The sequence below is a fragment of the Panthera uncia genome, chromosome X (genome assembly GCF_023721935.1).
Source record: "Panthera uncia isolate 11264 chromosome X, Puncia_PCG_1.0, whole genome shotgun sequence".
NCBI classification, from domain to species: Eukaryota; Metazoa; Chordata; class Mammalia; order Carnivora; family Felidae; genus Panthera; species Panthera uncia.
This window is the reverse complement of record NC_064817.1, coordinates 27,749,516-27,758,131: the sequence shown is the minus strand read 5'-3', so window position 1 is coordinate 27,758,131 and position 8,616 is coordinate 27,749,516. Positions and strand designations below refer to the sequence as shown.

General features: G+C 35.6%; 1 non-coding gene across 1 annotated transcript; it reads left to right on the top strand.

Moving 5' to 3' along the window:
* Window positions 1-2,753: 2,753 nt before the first annotated feature.
* LOC125932437 (U6 spliceosomal RNA) lies at window positions 2,754-2,857 on the top strand. Its single transcript, XR_007460608.1, has one exon. It is a non-coding gene; the product is annotated as a U6 spliceosomal RNA (small nuclear RNA).
* The last annotated feature ends 5,759 nt before the right edge of the window (window positions 2,858-8,616 follow it).

Here is an 8,616-nt window from a genome sequence, read left to right as displayed (position 1 = left end):
TTTTTATATACTGGCATGAAACGTGTTAACGATTATGAAGGGATGGCTCTTGAGGATAATTTATAGTAGTCGTTTGGTAAGAAGTTACTTTGTAACCTGGGAGTTGTTACTAAGACAGAGGAAATTACCATTGTAAGAACAAAACATGAAATACTACTATTTTTAAAGCTGTTCTATATTTACTTTTGAATGAAATTCTAAATGTTGGTAAAATATGCATCTTTAAGGTTTTAACAAGATAGAAAATTCTCTAACGTGTATCTATAATCAACTAAAGTTTTCATTATTACAGGATTTGAGAGCTTGTAGTCAAAGGTGGACGCAGATAGAAGATTTGAGGAACTAATTCCCAATTATAATTCTGATTTCTTAGGATGGACATTATATACTAGTAATCTAAATAGCAGTATCTTAACTGTTAATTAGATAAGACTGCAGGTTTATAGTGGTTGTAGAAATGGACAGTAATAATCACTGATAAAACCCATCCACGTTTTAGGCAGTACACTTAAAGTAGACAGAAAATATGTAATATTAAATACACTTCTTTAACATTTCCTATTAACATGGTCATTTCTAAGCATTTGATACACTTAACATACATAATCCTTAAAGAGTTCTTTGAGTATACTCTTGGTATTTTAGTACAGGATGAAACTTGAAGTATATAATAAAGAAAATCTATGACCATAGTGACATCCTTTAAGTGACAGATGTGGAATTCACACTGAGACATGCTGTCAACAGTGTATATACTCTTTAACCCTGGGATAGACAAGTTACTGGAGCTTATTTGAACATTTTAATGTTGACAACTTTACTTTCATTCACCACAGGTTTTAAAAGCTAGGACAAAGTTAAAACTTGACAGAAATCACTTGTAATTATTCACTTCTATTCACCTAATAGAGTTGATAGTAGAGTGCTTCATTACATTGAATCAGTGTTGTCAGTGTTATTCAAGCATGTTGTAGGAAGTAAGTGTATCCAGATACACTAAAACATTCTTTGAAGACCCTAAAACATCATTATTTGAAAACCCTAAAACATCATTATCCCTGCCTGCTGACTTACCATTGGCTATAGCTGGCTCTGTCAAAACCATGCATCTATGGTTTTTGGTATAGTTACAGTACGAGGTAATTTAAAATAGCAATAATCGAAGGAAACCATATGATAATTTCAAAAGATACAGTAACAAAATTTAAGAAAAATAATTGATGATAAACATTTAGAGTAAACTGGGATGACAAGAGGAGTATTTTGCTGAACGATTATGGCAAAACTGAGAGCTTTCTTACTGAGATATGGAATATAGGGAGGAAGAGTAGTTTCACTATCTCTGTGTCATGACACTGGAAGTACTAACCTGTGCATTCAGGCTGAAAAAAAGAAAACAGAATTGGAAAGGGAATAACATAACTGTCTTTATTATTAGTGTATTCCATATAATCTTCTGAAAGCAACTTGAGTTTAAAAAGCTTAGCAAGGTTTCTGGACTTAAAAAAAAAATCAATATAGGAAAATTAGGTGGTGACTTGAACAAAAATTGCAGGTGAGCCACTACCATAATTCCTCTTCTCCATGAAAATAATGAGAACATGGAAAACATTGTCAGTGTCAAATTTTGTCCAAACTCTGCAAATGAAGTACAGGCTTTCAGCAATACAGGTAGTGTTTATTAAAAAATAATAACGGAATCTTGGTAAGAACAGTGAATCTCCACTCCTTTTTCTGATGTAACTCTTAAAACCAGCAACCTGGGGGCAGGAATAAGTGTGGAGCTCCTTAAGAGCCACCTTCCCAGAGAATTGTTAGTTTTTCCCCAGTCCGGTTTGCCCATGGAAGACCTTACCCTTAATGCTTTCTTTATTTGATCTCATTGAAAATTAACACAGTGTTAATAGCCTTTTCAAAAAAGTTTTATTTATTTATTTGGAGAGAGTGTGAGCAAGGGAGGGGCAGAGAGAAAGGGAGAGAGAGAGAATCCCAAAAAAGCTCCACAGTGTCAGCCCAGAGCCCGACGTGGGGCTCCATCTCACCAACCACAAGATCCATGACCTGAGCTGAAATCAAGAGTCCGACATTTAGCTGACTGCCCACCCAGGTGCCCCATGTTAACAGCTTTCTTTGAGGTCCAGATACTGGAAACAATAAAATGTACTTATTTGACATTGCACTTGCCTATAGTAGAGGATAAAAGTTAAAACAATAGGCTAATTCCAAAGCTTGAAAGTAAAATCCAGGAAACAAGATAGACATGTGATGCTTTGAAAAATCTCCAGTATCTTTCTCAGAGTCAAAATGGCCATGCTCGTGCATAGAACTTTGTATATGCTGAGAACTGTACACAGCACAGGAGAACCCGGAAAATATTGGAATCTCTAACCTAACGCTGAATTTAAGGTTTTGCCAACACAGGAAGTAAAGATAAGAGTTAAACAGTAGTACCTTGATAAGTTTCAGTATCACCAACATACACACAAAGCCTCTTAGGAAAGACTGGAATATATGTTGGTTCCAGGAATTTAAGGAAATGCTTGTCCAGTCATTAGCTGGCCAGTAAGAAGCTGAGGAGAGACTTCAGTGGCCACAAGTGACAAAGAATGTTAGCTGTCTTGAATTAATTCAGAAAGTCATTAAAAAAAATAGCAAATAGACATAAAAGCCAACTTTGGGGAAAGAATACAATCTAATTTCTGGAGTTGCCACATTATATTAAATACCCAGTTTAAAAAGAAAACTACTAGGACTTGCTTCCATAGCATATGTACTAAAACTGGAACGATACAAAGAAGATTAGCATGGTCCCTGAGCAAGGATGATCAGCGAATTAAGTGTTCAAAAAAACCCAATACTAGATGAGGGCAAAAAAAAAGAGTCCATGCTCCAGGAAGAAAAAATAAAAGCCAACAATTACCTCTAAAGCCCAGGTGTTGGGATTAATAGAAAAAAATGTACATCAGCTATTTCACCTGTGTTCAAAGGACTGGGGGAGGGGAACTTCCTCTTTAAAAGAAAACTATGGGAACATGTCTCACCAAAAGAGAAGATTAAAAAAGAGCTAGAAATGACATGAAAAAGAATAAACTTGAGAGTTTCTGGAGTCAAAAAGTAATATGGAAATGTTAAATACTGGATTCTGCATGTAAGGAGTCTGGAAGACACGATTTTGTCCTAACGCCTACTAAGGGGGAAAAAAAAAACAGGTTGAAAAATAATTGTTCTAGGATCCATAAAAGAGGTAAAGACACAGGGAAAACCACTATTCCCACTATTGGAGAAAAATAGGCAAAAACAAGGAGTCAAAGCTCACCAGAGTAGAGACGTAGGAGGGGAAACTATCACAGGAACTAGCACAGGGGTAGGAAATCTTGACCTGTAGTTGGTGAAATTTGGAGGCTCACTGTGTCTCCTTCCCTCCCCCAAATTTTGTGGGATTTATCTCCAGGAGCTCTACAAGTTTCCCACATAAACATCACAGATAATTCTCTTCCTATTTTTTCAGGGAAATGGAAAAGTAACCCTGTTGATTTATGCCAGAGACACGTTGTTCTTATTGATAATGCCTGCCCTCAGAAGAAGCTAACCAGAGCCTAAGTGACCTGAGGGAAGAGAAATACCTAGTCCAGTCAGTTCTAGGCTTGCATATGGCAGAAGGTGAATACTCCAGCCCCCTAGAGCCATCCTGCCGTACATAAGGAAGGCTGCATACTATATAATTTGACCTATATGACATTCAGGAAATGGCAAAACTATGGAGACAGTACTATCTTCAGTGGTTGCCAGGGATTGGGGTGGGGATAGTGAATGAAGATGCAGAACAGAGAGGATTTTTTGGGCAGTGAATAGACCCTGTATGATACTATAATAATGGATACATATCACTATGTTTTTGTCAAAACCCATAGAATGTACAAGAGCAACAGTGAATATTAAGGTAAACTATGGGCTCTGGGTGATAATGATGTGGCAATGTATGTTCATTACTTGTAACAACTGTACCACTCTGGTGGGGCACTTGATAATGGGAGAGTCTTCACATGTTTAGGGGCAAGGAAGTACATTACAAATATCTGTACATTCCACTAAATTTTCCTGTGAACCTAAAACTGATTTTAAACACGGCTTAAAAATACTGTAGACGATGAACAGGTTATTTGTTAGAAGAAATTATTAGCCAACTTGAAGCTAGAACAATTGATGTAATCCAGTGTGAACAACAGAAAGAAAAAAATGAAGAAAATTGAAATGAGCCTCAGAAACCTGTGAGACATCATGTGGGCACCTGGGTGGCTCAGTGGGTTGAGCCTCTGACTCTTGATTTTGCCTCAGGTCTTGATCTCATGGTTTGTGTGTTTGAGCTGCACATCGGGCTCTGAGCTGACTGTACAGACCCTGCTTGGGATTCTTTATCCTTCTTTCTGTGCCTGTCCCCCACTCATTGTAGGAACATGCACATGATCTCTCAAATAAAAAAGAAATCTATGAGACACCATCAACTGTATTAAGATATGCATAATGGACATTCGAAAAGAAGAAAGAAAAGGACAAAAAAGATACTGGAAAAGATAATGGTTGAAATATTTTCAAATTGGATGAAAACACTACACACTGACGAAGCCCAACAAATTCAAAGTAAGATAAACCGAAAGAGATGCATACATGGACACATTTTGAGAGCAGCAAGAGAGAAGGTATCTCTCACATACAAAGAGTTGTCAATCTGATTAACAGCTGTTTACTCATCAAAAACCGTGATGGTCAGAAGACAATGGGATAACATGTTCAACTGGTGATGGAAAAGAAAAAAAGCAACCAAGAATTCTCTATCCAACAAAACTAAAAAAAAGTGGGAGAAATTAATACTTAGATAAGTGCCCAGAAAATTTACATAGATAAGTCCTACAAAATACAGGAAGTCCTCCAGGATGAATTGAAAGGGAAACTAGATCATAACTTGCAAGAAAGAAGGAAGTAAACCTGGTTGATGTACCTAATAGGTAAATACAAATGACAGTATATAATTTTTGAAAAAATCTCAGACAAAATACTAGAAAAGTGAAGACAGCAACATATAAAAAGGAAGTATAGACCATGACCAAGTGGAATTTATTCCAGGAATGCAAAGTTTGTTCAAAGTGAGAACCAATGATCTATTTCACTTCACTAAAAGAATAAAGGATCCGAAGCCACATGTCAAAACAACTGCCAAAAAAGCATTTGACAAAATCCAACTTTTTATGAAAGAAAATGCTTAACCACTGGGAATAAAAAGTATATTACCTTTCTATAGATGCTGGAACAAATTATCATTACCTCAGTGATTTATACAAGACAATTTTTTTCCATACTTGACAGTTTTGTAGTGTAGAAGTCCAAAATGGGCCTCACTGGAATAAAATTAGGGTTAAGTTACATTCCTTTCTGGACGTTCTAGGGGAGAATCCACTTTCCAGACCTAAGTAATTGGAAAGATACTCCATAATCATGAATTGGAAGACTTAATCTTTTTAAGATGGTAATAACCCCAAAATGGATCTACTGATTGAACATGTTCTCTATAAAAACCCTTTCTTTTTTGTTGTTGAAAAACTTGACAAGCTGATCCTAAATTTCATATGGAAATTCAAGTGATGCAGTATAAGCAAGATAATGTTGAAAAAGAGAAGCAAATTTGGAGGATTGACTTTGCAATATCAAAAGTTACCACAGAGTTCCAGTAATGAAAACTATTATACTGTCATGAGGTGAGACAGTGGAATAGAATTGAGAGTCTGGAAGTAAACCCATAAATTAAAAATTGAGTTTTGATCAGATTTCCATAATTTCATGGTGGGAGTGAAAGTAATTAATCTTTCTGACAAATTTGGTGGAAAGACAACTATATGTGAAATTGACATCTTATGTCTTGCCATTTTTAAAAACTGACTCAAAATGGATTGAAAATTTGAGTATAAGAACTGAAATGATAATATTGTTAGGAGAAAACAAAGACCCAACTATTATTTACATTGGATTAGGCAATGGTTACTTAAATGTGACCCCCAAAACAAAGCGCCAAGGAAAAAATAGATAAATTAACTACCTTGAAACAGAAAAAAATTTGACAAAGTAAATTGTCAAGAAAAACTTAGAAACGGCAGAATGGGATATAATAATAGCAAATGGTTTATTTGAGAATCTAGGATTTAGAATACATAAGTCTTAGAACATAATGGTACAAAGGTAATTAACCAAAATAAAAAATGGGAATATGGTTTAATTATTTTTACAATTAAGTTATAAAAAGAGCCAATAAACACATGAAAAGATCTTCAGCGTCATTAAAAATTAGGAAAATGCAAATCAAAATAAAAAAGACCACTTCATACCCGCTCTACTGGGTAGAATAAAGATATGCACTTTTGTAAATTTGCCATGGATGTGGACAAATTTGATTCCCTCATTAATTGCTGGTGGGAATTTAAAATGGTTTCAGCTCTTCGAGAAAGCAATTCAGTGGTTCCTCAAAAAGTTGACTGTAGTGTTACAATATAGCTCAGCAATTTGAATCCCAGGTACTGAAAAAAACTAAAAGAACAAACTAATTGTAGATGAATTTTCATGGCAGTGTTCTTAATTGCCTAAAACTGGAAACAGTCCACATGTCCATCAGTTGGTAAATGGATAGACAAAATGGTATGTCCATACAGTGGAGTATTCAGTCATAATCAAAGAAGTACTGGTACATGCCACGATATAGGTGAATCTTTAAAATATGTTAAGTAAAAGAACCCAACTCAGAAGTGTACATAGAAGTTTAATTATCAGGGGTCCACGATGGATACATTGATAGAGGCAGAAAGTAGATCAAGGGTTTCCAGGGCTTGTGAGTAGGCAGTGGGAAGTGGAAGTCAAAGGGCATGTGGTTTCTTTTTGAAGTGATCAAAATGTTGTGGAGTTACATACTGATGACAGTTGCACAGCTTTGTGAAAATACTAAAAATCATTAATTATAATTTAAAGGGGTAAACTTAATGTGTCAATGAAAGTTTGATAAAAATATGTATTAATAATGAAAGTTTAGAAAGTGAAATGTATAAGAAAGGTGCCATTTATAAGAGCATCACAATCAAGTACCTAGAAGAGAATCTAACAAAATATGTATACAGCCATCACAGAGGGACTAATCAAACTTCAGAGAGAGATGAAAGAATTAAAGGGCAAGCCTCCCTTGTTAGAGAATTGGAATGTTCAGTATTAAAAAGGTGAAAATTCCCTGAAAACTGACTGTAAAACAATCAGAATAAGAATGACAATAGGTGTTGGGTTTTACTGTGTTTTGCTTTGAAATTCAGCTAGCCAATTATGAAATTTATAGCAAGGTGTAAATGGCTTCGGAAAGCAAAGACATTCTTGAAGTAAAACAGAGCGTCTAGAATATAACATGGCATATAAAACTGTGGTAAACAAGACCTTGTGTTGTATGCACAAGGGTAGACCAGTAGACCGGCGGAGCAGAATAGAGAGCATGGAAACAGATGTTTGCCCCGTCATGTTTCCCCATGACAGAGGGGAAAAAATAAACTTTGATTCCCATCAAAGTTTAGAACCGATACTGTATATGTCAAAAGACAGCATGTGTTGGTGAGGATGTGGAGACATTGGAACCGTTGCACTTTGGTGGCTTTGCAAAATGGTATAGGTGTGTGGAAAGCAACACAGATTCTGCAAAAAGTTAAAACAGAAATTGGCATGTGATTTGGTAGTCCCTCTTCTGGGTATTTATACAGAAGAATCAAAATCAGGATTTCAAACAGCTTTTAGAGCTCCTGTGTTCATCGCAACACTAGGCACGATAGCCAAGGTGTGGAAACAACTTAGATGCCCAAGGACACATGAGGGGATGAAGGGTTTAGTATATCTAACAGGGGAGTACTTTTCAGCCTTGAAAAAGAAATTCTGCCATAAGTGACAACATGGATGAACCTCAAAGACTTTATGCTAAGTGAAACAAGCTAGTCACAGAAAGATAAACACTACATGGTTCTGCTTACATGATGTATATTTAATCATCAAATTCCTAGAATCAAAGAGTGGAATGGTGGTTGCCAGGGCTGGGGGAGGGGGAAATGGGAAGTTACTAATAAACAGGCATAAAATTTCAGTTAAGCAAGATGAACAAGCTCTGGAGATCTACTTATGTTGTACCTTTAATCAATGTATCCTTAAGGTTTATTAAGAAAGTAGATCTCATGTTAAGCATTTTTACATCAATAAAATTTTTAAAGAAACCAATACACTCAATGTTTCTATTTGTTGTTTTTTAGTATTATTTATTAGTATTTTGTTGGTCATCATTTATTTTTATAGCTATGCTTTCCCCAAACCCAGAATATCAGTGGATTTCCATGCATAAACTTAGACTACACAATAATCAGTATATAACAATTAATACTATATACATATAATGCTTTTGTGAAATTAAAATTTTTTTGTTTGATTTTTTTTAAATATTTATTTCTTGAGAGGATGAGTGAGAGGGGAGCAGAGAAAGAGGGAGACAGGCTCTGAAGCAGGCATTTTTGCTGACAGCAGAGAGCCTGATGTGGGGCTGGAATCTTACAAACCATG